The sequence below is a fragment of the Lissotriton helveticus genome, chromosome 2_1 (genome assembly GCF_964261635.1).
Source record: "Lissotriton helveticus chromosome 2_1, aLisHel1.1, whole genome shotgun sequence".
NCBI classification, from domain to species: domain Eukaryota; kingdom Metazoa; phylum Chordata; class Amphibia; order Caudata; family Salamandridae; genus Lissotriton; species Lissotriton helveticus.
The window spans coordinates 1,812,177,158-1,812,197,302 of record NC_136059.1 but is presented as its reverse complement, the minus strand read 5'-3'; positions in this window follow the sequence as shown (position 1 = coordinate 1,812,197,302).

Genomic DNA, 20,145 nt, shown 5'->3' with positions numbered 1-20,145 from the left:
GGTATACTCGGATGTGAGTCCCTTGCTCATTGCACCATCAGGATTCAAGCAAGCCGGGCCGACGACGCCTGAAATGGCAGAAACCGGTCCCCGGAAGCTTGTTTCCTTCCCAGTACAAGAATTGGCTTGGTAGTTTGGTTTGCCCTGTTCCCATCATGCACTGGGACAGGAACAGACTAATTTGCATATAGCCAAGTTCTGAGCTGGGATGGTGCAGTGAGCTAAAAAATGGTGATGGATCAAACCCTGATCTTTGGACTGGGTAAGAGTGGTCTGCTTAATTCAGGCACTCTGTTCATCACCACCCCCTTTTCTGAATCATTTTGTCCACCATAAGCGTGGAAGGGTATACTCAGATGTGAGTCCCTTGCTCATTGCACCATCAGGATTCAAGCAAGCCGGGCCGACGACGCCTGAAATGGCAGAAACCGGTCCCCGGAAGCTTGTTTCCTTCCCAGTACAAGAATTGGCTCGGTAGTTTGGTTTGCCCTGTTCCCATCATGCACTGGGACAGGAACAGACTAATTTGCATATAGCCAAGTTCTGAGCTGGGATGGTGCAGTGAGCTAAAAAATGGTGATAGATCAAGCCCTGATCTTTGGACTGGGTAAGAGTGGTCTGCTTAATTCAGGCACTCTGTTCATCACCACCCCCTTTTCTGAATCATTTTGTCCACCATAAGCGTGGAAGGGTATACTCAGATGTGAGTCCCTTGCTCATTGCACCATCAGGATTCAAGCAAGCCGGGCTGACGACGCCTGAAATGGCAGAAACCGGTCCCCGGAAGCTTGTTTCCTTCCCAGTACAAGAATTGGCTTGGTAGTTTGGTTTGCCCTGTTCCCATCATGCACTGGGACAGGAACAGACTAATTTGCATATAGCCAAGTTCTGAGCTGGGATGGTGCAGTGAGCTAAAAAACGGTGATGGATCAAGCCCTGATCTTTGGACTGGGTAAGAGTGGTCTGCTTAATTCAGGCACTCTGTTCATCACCACCCCCTTTTCTGAATCATTTTGTCCACCATAAGCGTGGAAGGGTATACTCAGATGTGAGTCCCTTGCTCATTGCACCATCAGGATTCAAGCAAGCCGGGCCGACGACGCCTGAAATGGCAGAAACCGGTCCCCGGAAGCTTGTTTCCTTCCCAGTACAAGAATTGGCTTGGTAGTTTGGTTTGCCCTGTTCCCATCATGCACTGGGACAGGAACAGACTAATTTGCATATAGCCAAGTTCTGAGCTGGGATGGTGCAGTGAGCTAAAAAACGGTGATGGATCAAGCCCTGATCTTTGGACTGGGTAAGAGTGGTCTGCTTAATTCAGGCACTCTGTTCATCACCACCCCCTTTTCTGAATCATTTTGTCCACCATAAGCGTGGAAGGGTATACTCAGATGTGAGTCCCTTGCTCATTTCACCATCAGGATTCAAGCAAGCCGGGCCGACGACGCCTGAAACGGCAGAAACCGGTCCCCGGAAGCTTGTTTCCTTCCCAGTACAAGAATTGGCTTGGTAGTTTGGTTTGTCCTGTTCCCATCATGCACTGGGACAGGAACAGACTAATTTGCATATAGCCAAGTTCTGAGCTGGGATGGTGCAGTGAGCTAAAAAACGGTGATGGATCAAGCCCTGATCTTTGGACTGGGTAAGAGTGGTCTGCTTAATTCAGGCACTCTGTTCATCATCACCCCCTTTTCTGAATCATTTTGTCCACCATAAGCGTGGAAGGGTATACTCAGATGTGAGTCCCTTGCTCATTGCACCATCAGGATTCAAGCAAGCCGGGCCCGACGACGCCTGAAATGGCAGAAACCGGTCCCCGGAAGCTTGTTTCCTTCCCAGTACAAGAATTGGCTTGGTAGTTTGGTTTGCCCTGTTCCCATCATGCACTGGGACAGGAACAGACTAATTTGCATATAGCCAAGTTCTGAGCTGGGATGGTGCAGTGAGCTAAAAAACGGGGATGGATCAAGCCCTGATCTTTGGACTGGGTAAGAGTGGTCTGCTTAATTCAGGCACTCTGTTCATCACCACCCCCTTTTCTGAAGCATTAAAACCCTGTGCATGCTTGACCAGGCATAATTATTGACACTGCATTGTGCAGATTGGGCCACACAGAGCACAGCTAGATCTGTGTGGTGCTGGCGACACAAGCCACAGCAATGGCTGTGACAGTCATCGTAAACAGTACCCAACATGTCAAGCACCCCTGAGCACATGTCAATCTCAGCCCATACCCATACACAAGTGAACAATTTCAACAATCCAAAGCAGGGGGAACATTGCTATAGACAATGGATATTAAATTTGGATGTTGCATGATAGTGCATTAACAGTGTTTGTCTCTCATACCCACAGGGGAACGTGTGGAAACTACCCCAAACCAGGGGGGAGATGGATCCCAGTCCCAGGCTCAGCACGGCACTGACCCCACCATCAGCAAGGCCTCTCAACACACTGTGGATGACCCCAACCAACCAGGCCCCTCTGGATCCTAAACCCCTGCAGCAGCTGAAACAGATACATCTGTGCCAACCACCACACCCATTCCCGCCACATCCCAGCAGACAGCTCGGAGCCCTGCCCATAATCCACAACAGAGCCAGTCTGACAATGAGGGACATGGTTTGAGGGGCACCCATGAGGTGGCAGATGACACCTCCACTGCCAGCACTCATGGGTCCCGTTGACATGATGTGCCCACAAACATAGGCCCGGCTCGTGTGGGCAGGGGTGGTGGGAGTGGCGCATGGTGAGGGCGAGAACCTGACCAGCCAGCTGCAGGGCCCGGTATGGCAGAACTCAGAGACATCATGGATGTATACCGGCGGGACACCAGGGAGTTCAACCTGGTAGTGGAGGACCTCAACAAAATGACAAATCAGCAGGCCCAGCTACATGCCAGTCAAGAACGACACCAGGGAAGGAACACCAGGGACGGATGGAGGCAAGACTGGATGAACTCATGACGGTGCATAGGTAAATTAACCAATCACTCCGTCTGATCGCTGTCAACATGCAGCACCCTCCCTGTGTCACAAGGCCAGAAACATCTAGGCAAAGACCAACAACAGGTGCAGGGAGGGAGGAGGAGGAGGAATTGTCAGACGGAGAATCCCATGCATCGTCAAGGCCTGCACGTGAGGGTACCCCAAGGAAGGTGGGTCGTCCACGGTCCAGACATTGAGAGGCATAGGGCCATGCACAACTCCCAGGTCACCTGGTCTGGCATCTTGCCTTCGTGGGCAACAGCATCACCCTATTAACTTTCAGACTCTCCCACATGGACTTGCTGGTCGCAGTGTGCCCAATGATGCCAAGCACTGTGGCCTGGACTCTGTTGACTCATACTGTAAGGCAACACATCTCCCGCTGTGTACTTTGGATTCCCCCCTTGCAGTACAGTACCTACTCATATTACACGCACAAGAGTCCAAAATAAATCTAACTAGCACAATATGCATTGATGTATTTGTATGTACCCAGATTCTAATACATTTGTGAGGTGAAATGTCTTCAAATTCCACAGTTTCCGGCAAACTCTAGCCATCCACACACTGGGATCTTAGTCCGGCTGTGGACACACATAGGTCACAAGATAGCCAAAACTACATACACGGATGGCAATACTCACCTGTGATGGTTACTAACTGCAGAAGATGGTGTTTGCTTGAAATACTGCAATGACAGACAGTCATAGAAGAGTGTGTGAGGTGTCAAGAGCATGGCTAATATGTAGGTGTCCACGTAGGGAGCACCAGGATCTGTGTAATGAGGTATGAGAACTAGCAGCCACATGCTGTTGTACTGTAGATGTGTAGATTGATGGCCTGGCCAAGGGTGGCAAGACGGACTGTGGGCAATGGGGTGTTAGATGGTAGACGTCCATATCATTTATTTTGCCTGGGTATGTGGAGTGCCGACTGAGTGTGGCTGAGGAGTATGAAGGTGAACCTGCATTTGACTGTGGGACCATTGTAGGTATCTCAGGCGGATGGTCATGTGGCAGTAGCAGGGGCAGTAGCAGGGGATGTTGAGGATGAGGTGTGTGCACGTACCCTGGATTTCTACAAGTACTACGGAAGTCAGGTTCTTGTTCCTGTGTAGAGGTTATTTCTGTAGTTGGGCTGGCTGGTGTTGTGGACGGCAACCAGGCTAAACACCACCTTGCCAACAGACATCACCATACCAATGACAACTCCCGCAAACACCACACCTACAGAGTGGTAGGAGGAATTGCCATCATCTACATTACCACTCCCAGAGTCACTACCAACACCAACAACACCCTCCCCACCGCCTAGCACATGCATTTACAGATCCACACCAACACCACCCTCAGAGGAACACTCATCTACAGACCACCTGGAGTCCTACCACTATTCATCAACTCAATCGCTCACCTCATCAGCACGCACGCCCTTGCCTACACGGATTACATCCACTTCCACCGTCATAACAACAATGACGCAAACTCCACCGCCCTGATGGACAACCTTGCCAACCTTGGATTACAACAACTCGTGACAACCCACACCCACACCGCTAGACACACACAGAACCCCATCTTCTCAGAAACTCCACACGTCTCATCCAACAACACCACCTAACACCACTGGACAGACCACAGAAGCGTCCACTTCATCTTCAGGAAACCCACCACACCCCCGGCACACAGAGCATGCCACGCCGCTGCTGGTGCAAGCTCACCGAGGACTAACTGACAGCCACCCTTGCCCTGGAACCACAAGCCTACCCACCTACCCCTTATTATTATTATTATTATTATTATTATTAGCGGGTTTATAGAGCGCTAGAATCGACTCCACAAGGGAGTATCTCTGCGCTGTGGAGCATTCATAAGATGGTAGTGGTGGATACGAAAGACCAAGACAAAAGGACAAAAAAGAAAAAAAGAAAAGGGGGAAAGAGAGAAGTAATCACAAAGGGTCAGTAGAGCCTAAGGAAATGGAAGACCAAAGAAATTCAGATCAGCCCTGAAACAAAAGAGTTTTCAGTTTACTTCTAAAACTGGAATGGTTCGTACATTGTCTGAGTGAAAGGGGAAGATCCTTCCAGAGCGTAGGACCAATGACAGACAGTGCTTTGCCTCCCTGTCTTGCCTTTTTTATCCTAGGCACCTTCAAAAGCAGCTGATTGCTGGATCGTAGACACCTCATAGGAGCGTAAGAGACAAATTTATCTGCTAAGTAGGCGGGCCCTAAACCATTGATTCCTTTATGGACAATACAGCAAACCTTAAATATAATCCTCTGACGAATAGACAGCCAATGAAGCTTGGTCAGAAGGGGCTTTGAAGGAGTTCTGGGAGGAGCATTTAAGACCAGTCTAGCAGCAGCGTTCTGAACTACTTGAAGTCTATCTAGTACTCCTTCGTTGGCAGATGCTAAAAGGCCATTACAGTAGTCAATACGACTCAATACCAGTGCCTGCACCAGGGTCTTTTTAGTAGAGTCCGGCAAAAGAGGAAATACCTTACGGAGGAGGCTGATCATGTGAAAGCAGTTCCCAACTATATGATTTCCCTGTTGTTTAAATGTTAGTTCCTGCTCCAGTCGTACACCAAGGTTTTTGATCACACGTTTGGGCTCGGGTAATGGGCCTAGCTCAGTGGGCCACCAATCCGGGGCCCATAGTAGCTTGACCTCACCGAAAAGCATAAGTTCAGTTTTTGTAACATTACACTGGAGGAACTTTGACGACATCCAACACGACACTGCTTTCATCCCATCAGAGAAAGATCGTTTCACCTCTGTAGTTAGAATGGAAAAAGGGAAAAGCAGTTGAGTGTCATCAGCATATGAGACTAGACTGAAGCCAAAAGCTCTCATGATCTTAGCAAGGGGGGGCCACATAGATGTTAAAAAGAGTGGGGCTCAAACCGGAGCCCTGTGGCACCCCCTTGGAGATCATGGCCTCAGGAGAATAAAAGTCCCCCATACTGACACGCTGAGAACGTTCAGAGAGGAAGCTCTTCAGCCAGTCCAGTGCAATGTCCTCCAGTCCACTCTCAGCAAGGCGATCGATAAGAATAGAATGAGATACCGTATCGAATGCTGCCGATAAATCCAGCAGCACCAGGACAGCAGAAACTCCCCTGTCCTGGTACATGCGGAGATCGTTCGTCATCGACAGCAAAGCAGATTCGGTACTATAATTCGGCCTAAAGCCAGACTGAGAGGGATCCAAACTTCCAGATTGTTCCAGGAAGTTGGAAAGATTTTTGTTCACATGCTTTTCGATTAACTTGCCCAAAAAAGGGAGCAGAGAGATGGGACGTAAGTTGGCAAGATCAGTCCAAGGTGCGGAGGAATTTTTTCTAATAGGCCTAACCACGGCCTTTTTCCATTCTCTAGAATAACACATGCTGTATCTAACGAGAGGTTCACCAATCTCAAAATTTCAGGACTCAGAACTTTGCCAACTACACCCATAATACGTCCTGGAATTGAATCGGACGGACTACCACTTTTGATAAGGTCAATCAGCCTCTCTACCTCCAACAAAGTAATGTGAGGGAAGCTAGAGAGGGTAATCTGACGAGAGCTTCTATTCGCCTTGGGGAGAACAGTACATGGGTCAGTAAGTGCGTTAGTCACCACGATTTTGCTATAAATATTTTCGATCTTCTCGGTAAAGAAAGCTGAGACATTGTCACATTGTTGTTGCGAGGGAATGTCTAAGCTTTCACATGCCCTGGGTCTAGAGAAGGAGTTTAAGACCTGATATAGGGCTTTAGGAGCATTCCCTGCCTTGTCTAGTTGCACCGTGATGTAATTCTTACGGGCAACTTTATTGGCTTTGTGGTAAATGTTCATGACTGTATGATAGCTGGATTTATCCAGCTCCAGATGAGATGTTCTCCATACTTTCTCCTTTTTCCTACACTGCTGCCATCTTCCTCAAACAGTGAATCAATGACTGCGCAGACACCTTCGCCCCACTCAAGTCCTCCGCCACCTAACACAACAACAACATTGCCGCATGGTTCACCAAAGACCCCAGGACCTCCCAGTGCACCAGACGGAAGCTGTAGAGGAGCACGCACTGCAAACAATCACCAGAAAGCTAGAACGCACACAAGAGTGCCACCCGCAGACACCACCAACTCATCAGGACCGACAACAGGAAAGCCATCAAGGACCGGCTAGACAGCAACGCACACAACAGCAAATAGCACATCAACATCCCTATTCAACTCTCAAAAGCCAAATACAACACCAATGACATTACACCATCACAAGACCTGTGTGACTCACTGGCCAACTTCTTTCACTGTAAGATCATCGACATCCACAACAGCTTCTACTCCACTAGCCCCACATCCACAACCGAGACCACCCACCCTACGACCAATACCCACTAAATTCACCTGATTACCTGCTACAAGGTCAGCAATGAAGACACCATCATGAGCAAGGACTACATTCACTCTGGATCCCCATCTGACCCATTGCATATCCACATTTCCAACCAAGCCAGATAAGCCATCTCACCCCTTCTCCGTAAAAATATCCTACATCTCCTTCGAGACAACATCATTCACTGGGAGCTTGGAGAATGTCGTGATCACCGCCTTACTGAAATAACCTAAGGTGGACCACAACGACCTCTCGAACTTCCTGCCCATCTCCATGCTCCCCTTCCCAGAACAAGTCACGTAGAAGATTATCAACAGACAACTGACCCGCTACCTCAAAGACAACAACATCATAGAACCAACCCAGTCTGGATCCTACATCAAACAGAGCACGGACACCGCCCTCATTGCCGCCACCAACAACATCAGCATCCTCATGGACAAAGGAGAAATAGACGTCCACATCCATCTGGACCTATCAGCAGACTTCCACACGGTCTCCCACGGCACCCTAACAGTACGCATCCATGACGCAGGAATCAAAGAGAGTGCCCTGGTCTGGACCACATCCTTTGCCACCGGCAGAACCCAGAGCATCTGCCTCCCACAGTACTGTTCCAAGACCATTTACACCATCCGTAGCGTCCCACAGGGATCATCCCACAGCCCAACGGTCTTAAATATCCACATGGCACAACTCACCTATGTGGCACAACAACAGAGCCTCAATATCATCTCCTACGCCAATTACACCCAGCTGATCATATCCCTCACCAAATACCCACACACTGGCAAAATCAACCTCCACAGAGGAATTAAGGATGTTGCAAAATAGATTAAAGACAGCAGGCTGATGCAGAATCCTGACAAATCGGAGTTACACATCCTCGGCCCCACCAGCTCAGCCTGTGGCTGGTGGCCAACATCGCTAGGAACAGCACCATAACCCATCAAACACGCACACAACCTGGGGGGCATCCTGGACTCCTCACTCCCCATGAACAAGCAGGACAACACCATCTCTGCTTTCTGCTTCAACACCCTCTGAATGCCCCGCAGGATCTAATAATGGATCACCTCAAATACACAAAAAACAGTCACCCCTCTCCACCAGCTGACTTGAGTAAGGGAACGCCATCTACGCAGCTACAACAACCAAACTCCTGAGCCTGCTGCAACGCATCTAGAACACCTTGGCACGTCTGATCCTCGTTTGCCACAACCCGGCCACATCACACAACCCCCAGCGCATTGAGACCGTCACGGGTAGGTAGTGCTTTTAACTAATGAATCGATTGATTGATAGATGGCTTAGCCAACTTTTGTGTGTAGGATAGGAGAGCTGTAGATGATAGTTACAATGAGGGTGGTCAGGATGCTGGTGTGAAACTGGCTGTGCAGATGTTTGACAATGTAGAGTGTGTCCATGGTGTTGGATTTGACTCTGAGGGTGCACCCCGTTAAGTCTGACCAATCATAATCTTGGATTGGGTGTGTGATCCCTGTGGGATTTTAACAATCCGTCTGTGATGGTTAGGCAGAAGTGCTGTTCGGAGGTTGTGTACTACCACGTTACAGCATTGGAGGCAATGTGTGGTGGTGTTGTGTCAACGAGGTAATACACTACAATGTGGTGCTGCTGGAAGTAGGGTGTGTGCAGTACGAAGCACATGACCTGGTTGTACGTACACGCACTGTTAAGTGTGGCTGCATCGTGTTGTCAGTATGAGTTGCACACACAGCCTGAGAGGCTGTCATGGGTGTGTTTGTGGTAGCGTGTTACCAGGTGGATGATTGTCTGGTGTTCACTGTGTGGAGGTTGGCTGGGGCATGAGTCTGTTGTGTCAAATGTGTCATTCAATCAAAAGGAGCCCAAGGGGGAACAAAGGGAAAATGCCGCCCCCCATTCAGACACTGTTCAACAACAAAAAGGCCTAACCCACCTCACACCAAATTCATTACGACCAATGGCAGAGTTACATGGCCAATTTATACTACTGCCTCAGATGTGTACCGTGACACTAATCCATAGGGTCATGGTGTGTTTCACGTTTACATAAAAATTACACCAAGGTCTGATCCCACTCTAAAAATTGAAAATAAAGTGAACAAAGAGAGAGTGCCTCACGGTAGCAACACCCGAGGGGGTTCCTGACAGACAATTGCCAGTTTACCCACTTCTCATCATTGGCCACTCTCTCTTCGTGTGAGTAAAGAACGAAAAGGAAAATACAAATAGTGATTCCCTAACTAATATAAATATGGTACCCAAATAAACAACCACTATGTTCTCTCATATCAATTAAGGTGAAACTAAAGTGTGTGTGCACCTGGAACCCCTATGATAGCCAAAGACAATCGGCCACCACTATAAAAAAGGGGAGGGACTGGCTAGCTAAACGAATTTCTTCTGATGCTGTCACATGTGTCATCAAATGAGCTGAGTTTCTTGCTGTGTGCATGTTGCAGGTGCTGACGGACCTGCCTTTGTCATGGCGGTTGTGCAACAGTGGCATAGACAAGCTGTGGCCTGCTTCAATAATGGATGGATGGATGGATGGAGGAGTACCTCATTGGTGTGTGTGTGTGGCTGGATTGGGCCACGCGGTGCAGCGTTGTGGCTGGGGATGCTGCAGTCGGGAAGAGTGAATACATGACGGCAGAAGGGGCGATAGAACATGCTAAACAGGCACACAACCAAAGGATTCTTGCTAGGCAATAAGTGATATGTGTATGTGAGCCTAGAGTGGCTGGTTACCCATGGGTCACTGCCTGAAAATGTGTGAACATTCACCAAACATCACGGCCACAGAACGAGTCACCATAATGCCAAGCGGGGCACAGGACACACTGCGTCAGCAGCTGTAGCCTGCACGTTGTGTGTAGTAAGCAACAGAACACATACACAACCATGTACATCATGCAAAATATGGCCCATTAGCCATTACCACCAGCATGCTTGTTGTCACTGTACACATAACCACATATGAACAATCTTTGTAAACAATACCATATAGAACACATGCAGACTGGAAAGATAACGGCGGTGACAGCAATGAGGCACAATGTACTGTGTGAAACACAGTTCCTACACAATAGGATGAAGTTAGTTGCAAGGCCATGCTGCATCAGTCAATTTACATGCCCAGTGGCATTGCTCTGACGACTAACACTCATGCAATGATGTTACCTGTAATGCTGGTAATACATTCTCCACACAACTGCCAGGGACTGTCCGTACCTGTGATCATCAGAGTGGTGTGATGCTGGAAGGGTTCCATCTCCCAATATCCCCTTGGTCTGACTACTAATGACAGACACATTAGGGCGATCAGGCGAGGGAAGGTGAGGATGGGAACTGCAGGGGGGGAGATCTGAAACAAAGCAAACCAAGCATAAGGATTCCATACTTTTTGTTACAGATTCACAGATTACCTTGGCACCTAGACTGTACCACTCACACCTGTGTAGTGTAACCACTGCCACTGTGTCCTGTTACTGATCACAGACCTTGCAATGAGACAAGATCAGATCCTTCAACATGGACACATGAGAGTTAGTAGAGGTTGTCACCAAAATGGAGCATGTATGACGCTCACTAGGCTGCTACAATGCAATTAGATCCATGCAGTCATGAAGGACATCACAGTGTATGATTGATGCTCGCTATCTCAGTAATTGTGACGTATAGCAGTGCAAATGACACAAAGCCAACAATCCGTAGTCAGCCCTGTGAACCAGTAAGGGTCAGGAATAGAAAGTAGACATCACCCGCAAGAGCCGTAAGCAGCTCCTCATATGAGGAAGGAAATACCTAAACACCAGGAAGCCCCATAGGGGCCAGTCATTATCTCTTGCAACTGTGCCTTACTATGCTAGACAGGACAAGCATGTGTAACCAAACTCAAGAGCGAGTAAATAGGAACAGTGCAAAAAGATACAACCCTACAGTGACCAGGATATGCTGCATGGCAGAAGAGATTTTGGGCAATGACCTCACCGGACTGGTGCCACGTAAGTGTGAACATTTGCTACAGCCCAACTTGGTGATGTAATCAGCGCAACATACCTGGCATCATGAGAATGGAAAGGTAACATCAACTTACTGAGAAGGCTAGCGAAGCAGTGTTCTCTACCGGCACTGAGGTAACGACATGACAGTGACATTACATACTGCCACAAGGGGCAATGCATCCATGCAAACAGACTCACAGGACAGTTGACAGAACATGTGGGACATACACTGACCCACACCGGCACAACATGGTCTACAGGAAATCAAACTGTACTGGCCACAAGGTTGAGTGGATGATTCAGACACATCCTGCTGCACACAGTGAGGCTGCAATTCTCCACAGAGCCTGTGTTTGTGACGTTACACACAATGGCAACCCGTGCCATCCGCAATGTGTCAGGGTCAATGTCAACACACATTGATGTATTCACCAAAGTCAAAACTCTACTACAGATGACTGTCAAGAAAGGTGACTGCCTTGTCATGGGAGTGGCGCAACATGAAATTTGATACATGGTAATGTGACATGTATGTATGGGCCTACAACATGCACATGAACAGTTTCTACACAATAAAAAACCATACCAACAATAAACTGCCTGTTTGGAATCCTTACCCAAACTGACATTTCCACATGTCTGTGCAGGGTACGCAGATTCATCCGACGTTGCTATCATCAAGAGGAATTGCAGGAGGACCAAGATGACACGAACAGACAACAGGCAGGGCGACCTGGAAAGAACAGGCACACAAGGGGTCACGTACTGAATATATTCATTCAGACATGGTCATGTACAATACACTAACAATGTAGTACACTTGTACATTCAAAGTTCAATCATTGCGCTCATGTGTGTGGCATGACATCGTCACTTGTGCGACACTGCACCACAAACATCAGAGTGACATTGTATACAGTCTGCTGGACACACAGTATGCTACATATGTCACTCTATGGTAGTAGCTTGCACACTATTTTACAGGTACTCACCGTTATGAGAAGAAGTTGCGTATGAGCAGATTCCGGATATCATCCTCCTCCTCCTCATCGCTAGCATTCTGGCCAAGGTCTTCGTCCTCAACGGGTGGATGGTCCTCATCATCAGGATCCAGGATGAGTGGCACGTCCCCCTCCACTGCCATGTTGTGCAGCATGCAGCACAAGATGAAGATGTCACACACCTTGAGCGGGGAGTATGGTAGGGATCCACCTGTCTTGTCGAGACACCTGAACCGGCTCTTCAGGAGTCCAAACGTACGCTCGATCACACGCCTGGTCTGGCCGTGTGCATTATTGTAACGCTGGTCTGCAGCAGTTCAGGGGTTGCGTAGTGGAGTCATGAGCCACGGCATGTTCGGATATTTGCCGTCTCCTACAAAAATACATCATGTGCAATGAGAAGCCATGAGAGAGCTAAATTACATTGAGAAATACATAGGAAACAGTGTTTACCAACCAACAAGACATGCCCGATGGTTGCGCAGCTGCAGCATCATCTGTGGTACCCTGCTCCGCCTCTTAATGAATGCATCGTGGCATGATCCTGAAAAACGTGCACAAACATGGGAAATCATCATGTTAGCAAATGTAAATGTAAATGTAAATGAAAATGTAATTGAGCTTATATAGCGCACAGCTACCCGCAGTGGGTGTCCCGGCGCTTGCTTAGGGAACCCTTCCTGGTATTCCCCTGTGAGATAGCAGAGTATCCACAAGGTGAAAGTCAGGCATCCCGCCACGAGGGGCCATTGTGGAGATTAAGCAAGCTATTGCCCAGAGTCGCAGAGTGTGACCCCGTGAGTCGAGGAGGCACCGGGGCGAGAATTATCGAGTCCGTGGAATTTTTAGCCCAAGACCCGCCGAGGAGGGGAATTGAACCCTGGTCCAGGACCGATCTCAGCTTCCGGGTCTGCTGCCTCTAACCCCTGAGCCACACTTCTCCAGACACACGACCAGGGCATTTATGGAGTGGTAATGTTTCCTGTTGCGGAAGGCCTGCTCCTGAGCCTGTGGTGGCACCAGTCCAACATGTGTCCCATCAATGGACCCAATTACACGTGTCATGTGTCCCAGGGCATAGAATGCACCCTTGACATTGTTCAACTCTTGTGGAGTAGGGTACTTAATGAATTCATCAAGGTGCTGCAACATAGCAGCTAAGACATCACGTAGGACACGGCTGAACATGGTCTGGGACATCCCCCCCACATCACCTATGGTGAATTGGAACGTACCTGTGGAAAAGAAATGTAGGGCTGCCATCACCTTTACCTTGGGTGTCAGCGCAGTTGGATACCTGTGTCGCGGTTGTAGATGTGGTTCCAGCCTGTCCGTCAAATTCTGAATCAACTCTTGAGGGAATCTCTAGCGACAGATACAATCACGTTCCCTCATGGCATCCAAGTCAGGCAACGGCCTTAGCAAAGGGGGTGCCCTGCATGACATGTTTGGGTAAAAAGATGTACAACTATCATCAAACAACAATTACAATGTACATAGCACAATCAACACTGCTTAAACACATGAAATCACTTATGAATCTGCCGTGGGCTATACATCATGGACACTTATGCCAGCTAGTTGGCACTCCTACAACAAAACTGATTCCCCTGTTGGCTGTGAAATGGACATGACATGCACACAAACGATCATCTGGGCATGTCTGAGTTAGCAGACCAATGTATTGCGTCAGTGACACAGGTCACGTGACCTGCATGAGAAGGTGGTCAACAAATCCAGACAGCTGACTGCAAGGAACACACCCACGTCACATGTGCTATATATTTTACATTTCAGTGATATTGTGCATGAGTTGTGCATTTTACAAAACTACACCACAGCCATCCTCTGAATGCAGATCTGAATGTCTATGGCCAAATGCTCTATAATGCCATCACACATATGAGCTGTTGAAATGCCCCTGTGGCATGGTGTGCGTACATGTGAGACACTTGCAATCATGACACAGACCCATCATAGATGCACCTAAAGAGGATTTCGTTTACCCGATACAAACAGCATGTCCAATATATTTATGGCACACACATTACATTGTCACACAGGGTCATGCAGTTCGTCAATTGGTAAAGTGAGAAAGTGCCCCTGTCCCTGGCATCATGTGACAGATGCCCGTAATGAAGAGTGTGCCATCACAGTGTTCATGTGAATAACAACATGTTCATGATGTTACTCATGTGACAAGTGTCAAGGTAATGTGAACCACATAGTGGCCCATCACGAATGTCATGTCTCCACAGCCCATCACACATCAACTGTGCCACTAGATCACATGCCCTCTGCTATATAACTTTGTGCCACACCTAGGGCCCACTCATGTAAGTATGCATGACGACACATACATGGACATCCTCATAATGACCCCACACCCACATCCCTGCCATGTGTTTTCCTGTTATCACTATAGTAATGGTGCCATGCGTGAGCTTGTGGAACGCACTGTACACATGCATTCACTAGAGCATGTGAGACGCCCAGTACCCCACTGGTGCGTGCGTGTGTATGACTCGTCTCACTATTGCATTGTAGCCATACGCATGCGGAGCGTACCCCATTGGTGCGTGCGTGTGTACGGCTCGTCTCACTGTTGCATTGTAGCCATACGCATGTGGAGCATACCCCACTGGTGCGTGTGTGTGTACGGCTCATCTCACTATTGCATTATAGCCATACGCGTACGGAGCGTACCCCACTGGTGCGTGCGTGTGTACGGCTTGTGTCACTATCGAAAACTGGCGTTTGCAACAAATCACGCACCGTGCTTGTGTGTGGATCCCTGAAAAAACATAGGGAACACCTAGGGGACGAGTAGAATGCCCAGAATGCAGGCTAGTTGTCAAGGAAACAGAGATTTGAGTGTGCTACAGGTGTTCTGCAAAATTCAGTTGGCCAAAACTATACAATGTGGCAATGTTTGTTGTGTAGCTAGAGCTCAAATTTTAAACCAAGCAAATGTGTGTCAGGGCCTTATGTGGAATGGGATTGGATGAAACATAGGATGCAAAGTAATCTGCACTATCACACTGTCTTCCTGAGACTGACAGCCCCTCAGCAGCACAGCTCGTCTCACTATTGCTTTGTAGCCATACACGTTCGGAGCGTACCCCACTGGTGCGTGCGTGTGTACGGCTCGTCTCACTGTTGCATTGTAGCCATACATGTGTGGAGCGTACCCCACTGGTGCGTGCGTGTGTATGACTCGTCTCACTATTGCATTGTAGCCATACGCGTTCAGAGCGTACCCCACTGGTGCGTGCGTGTGTACGGCTCATCTCACTATTGCATTGTAGCCATGCACGTGCGGAGCATACCCCACTGGTGCGTGTGTGTGTACGGCTCATCTCACTGTTAAATTGTAGCCATGCGCGTGCGGAGCATACTCCACTGGTGCGTGCGTGTGTACGGCTCGTCTCACTGTTGCATTGTAGCCAAACGCATGCGGAGCGTACCCCTCTGGTGTGTGTGTGTACGGCTCGTCTCACTATTGCATTGTAGCCATACGCGTGCGGAGCGTACCCCACTGGTGCGTGCGTGTGTACGGCACGTCTCACTATTGCATTGTAGCCATACGCAAGCGGAGCGTACCCCACTGGTGCGTGCGAGTGTATGGCTCGTCTCACTATTGCATTGTAGCCATACGCGTGCGGAGCGTATCCCGCTGGTGCGTGCGTGTGTACGGCCCGTCTCACTTTTGCATTGTAGCCATACACGTGTGGAGCGTACCCCACTGGTGCGTGCGTGTGTACGGCACGTCTCACTGTTGCATTGTAGCCATACGCGTGTGGAGCGTACCCCACTGGTGCGTGCGTGCGTGTGTACGGCTTGTCTCACTATCGAAAACTGGCGTTTGCAATGAATCACGCACCGTACTTGTGTGTGGATCCCTGAAAATACATAGGGAACACCTAGGGGATGAGTAGAATGCCCAGAATGCAGGCTAGTTGTCAAGGAAACAGAGATTTGAATGTGCTACAGGTGTCCTGAAAAATTCATTTGGCCAAAACTATACAATGTTGCAATGTTTGTTGTGTAGCTAGAGCTCAAATTTTAAACCATGCAAATGTGTGTCAGGGCCTTATCTGGAATGGGATTGGATGAAACATAGGATGCAAAGTAATCTGCCCTATCACACTGTCTTCCTGAGACTGACAGCCACTCAGCAGCACAGATTTAAGGCTGCATGTGGCTGTGAGAGGGCACTTGCCTGCACAACATTGGAGTGGACAACTCTGCTGCTGTCTCTGCATTCCGTGGACCCTGATTTTGCTGAGCATGGAGAGGGCACCTGCATTCAGTGAGGAGGAGAACCAGGCCCTTCTGGATGCCCTCCTACATAACTACAGCCAGCTGTATGGGAAACCAGGGGATCAGGTGAGTGATGAATGTGCGAGTGTCACTACAGCCATTGTGTATTCATGGGACAGAGAGATGCAATGTACTTTGGAGTGAGTGCCTGATGTGTACATTAAGGTATCTACCATGCAGTGAATGATGTAGCTAAATAGTGTTTACTGCTTACCGGCATTGTGTTAAGTGCATTCACTAGAGCATGTGTGGTCTGCTGAGAGTTCTAAGGTGTAGTGGGATATGTGACAGCATGTCACGTGCTGTCCACCACCCTGCAATAGCATAGCTTGTTCAGTGTTAGCCATGCTCAGTGAGTGGTTAGCACCCCTTAGGGCATCTGTTGCCTTTCAAAGGCATGTAGTGCATTGGTGTTTGCTCACAGGCCACATTCACATGGACAATGATGCAAGTCCTGTCAGCATCCTCTGTCCTGTTGTCATCGTCAATGTGGTGCAAGTGTGTGTCTTTGGGACATGGAGCAGGTGTACTGATGTTGTTTCACTTTGTCTTCCTCACAGGAATCTGCTTATGAGAAGGGGGAGATCTGGCTGGACATAGCCAGGGCTGTCAGGGATGTCAGGTCTGAGGGGGCCCTCACCGCAAAACCCGGAACATACGCAAGAGGTGGCAGGACATCCGTGCTGGAGCCGACGTATCATACGGGTGCAGCTCAAGCTTGAAGCTCTACGCCGGCATGGCGGCACATGTCACCTCACCCCCAGCCTGCTCCGGGTCCTGGCCGTGGTTTTCCCAGATCTCCATAGGCAGTTGCTAGAGGGACAGCAGCAAGTATGTCTGTTTATTGGCATGTGTGTCACTTGCTACCTGTAGTTTTCCGAAGCCTGGTAACACTCCCACAGCTGTGGTGGTCTGGTGAGACAGGCGCTTTATGCATTGTCATTGCTATTCCCCATATTCAGCAGATGCTCTTTTACATCCCTTCCCCTCCTCCACATTTGTCCCCTGCTTTGGGTATTTCATTTTTGAGCATGTCCTCCTAAGGTGCAATGTATTCGTATTCATATTGCTTAGCACATCATCATGTTGGAGGGGGGTCTGTGACAGTTGTTGGCACCATAACTGTTCCACGACCTGTGCACTGTGGTTGCCCTTCATGATATTTTGGCACAGATCATGAGTCTCAACATGGAGTTCTGCACGGGTCTGCCTCAGTGGCCTTTATCCCTGGTATACTTTGTATTTCTCATGTGTTAGCTACATGTGCGCACTGTCCATGTATACAAAATCTGGCTTGTGCATACTCACACTGGGCAGTGCGTGTGTGCATATTCACAAGACATTTTCAGGTTGTAAGGGACTAAAAGTGATGGGCATCCACACTTTGTGACCTTGGCTTAGTTAATATAGCTGCCCAGTTATTGAGATCCAGATTCTGAGTTCTCACTACTTGAGCTGTATCACTCACATTGACGGAGTGATTGGGGTGTTGTGCATGGGAGGTGTGATGGGACTGCCTGTTTAGCCTTGTCAGTGGTGTGCTGTGTATGTTATTTCTGATGCAAATTTGTCAGTATGCACTTAGCCTGTGCTGCTGGACAATGCAGTCATTGTAGGATTTACAGACAATGTTTTTGGCTCAGAGAGATGATGGTTCCACATTGATTTATGCTACATGTATGGGTTGGTGGTGCAACACAGTTTTGTCTTGGTGTCCACACTACTGTATTCACATTTCCCATGTGTTTGTGTATGTGTCAAGAATGCATCAATGTTTTTCACATTCACAATTGTAGGCACATTAGCTTTGTATTTTTCTGTATTTTGTACATGTGTGCCACTTCACTTGACAGCCAGTGTGTGTTATGTGCTAGCAACTGTATGGTCTGGGGATAGATGCCCCTGTGAGGAGTGTCACTAAAGTGTGTGGTGATGGAGGGAGCCTCTGTACCCACCATATACTCACACCCAGTCAACAGGTCAGGGTTTTATCCATCATCTCTCTGTTGCACACTCTGCCCCCAAGTTCAAACGTGGTCATGTGCAAATCTGTCTGTCCATGTGCCTCATGGGAACAGTCTAGCCATAATTGTCAAGCCATGCCTTCCCTGGACTGGTAACAAGGTTCCAGGAACCACTTTCTGGCATTACAGAAGTCTTCAGCCATGCTTGTTTGTATACACATCGGTGTTTCACACAAGCCTGGCTGTAGACAGCTGTGATGCCAGTGCGAGGTGATGGAAAACTTTTTTCAGGTCCAGGGATGGCATCACATGGCAGTCCGGGCAGGACTGTTCACATGTGGCACAAGGTCTAACAGATTTGAACATGACCATGTCTGGACTTGGGTGGCAGAGTGGGCAACTGAACAGTGTTTGATCAACACCTATCCTGTTGACAGGCAGTGGCTCATCATTGTGACTGTCATCCAAGTTGGGCCTGGTCTGTTACTTGTATCTTTGTTTACAATGAGTGTTGTGTCTATTACAATTGCGCATTACTAGACTTACATATGTGCAGAGTTATGTGGCATGTGACTCATGATGCATGCCATGATTAGAAATGTTCCCTAAATTATTTGTTGCTGATATGTCTGATGTGTACAGGTGACTGATATATTTTTCATTTTCTCGTTACCAACAGCATCATCACCACAACCTGGAGGAGACACAGCCACGGACCAGACAGAGGGACCCAGCAACAGTGCCACCAGCTTTGAGGAGTCGGAGGGAGGCAGTGGCACAGAGGGTGAGGGGAGTCAGGCGGTCGGACCTCATGGGCATGACCACTCATACCATGCGGACGGCTCAGATTCTGACTCCCAGGAGGAGGGGGAATATGCAGCTATGCCATCTACAACAACTATGCCTGTCCCCTCCTCCTCCAGACCCATCTCCACCCTCCCAGTTGTTAGGGTCCCTAGGGTCCGTGCTACCCCCGTGTCTCCTTTGTCCCTGGTACCACAGCCCCTTCCCCTGACTCCCCTGCTGCCCTCAGTGCTGAGTCTGTGGACCTTCTCCGGCAGATCCAAGTTGGCCAGACGTCAATGCTGACTGTCCTCCATGTCCAAACACACATCATGACACAGTTGTTGTCATACATGGAGGGCATGTCAGCAGCCATGTCTGGCCAAAGTCGGAGTTTGGCAGCCATAGAGTCTTCACTGACGGCAGCACTGTCCATCCTGCAGCGTCAGCCCCCCCTACTTTAGACCCATCCACATCACCCTCTCCCATACCTGTCCAACGTACACACAGACGCCACAGGTCAGACACCACAACAGACACACCCAGCACACCCACACGGCAGTTGTAACGCAAATCTCCACGCACCCAATCTCAAGGGGAAGTAGGCACACCCACAGGGAGAGGGGACAGACATCACACACGCATCCACAGACGCACAACACCTGACTCACAGCCCTCTACT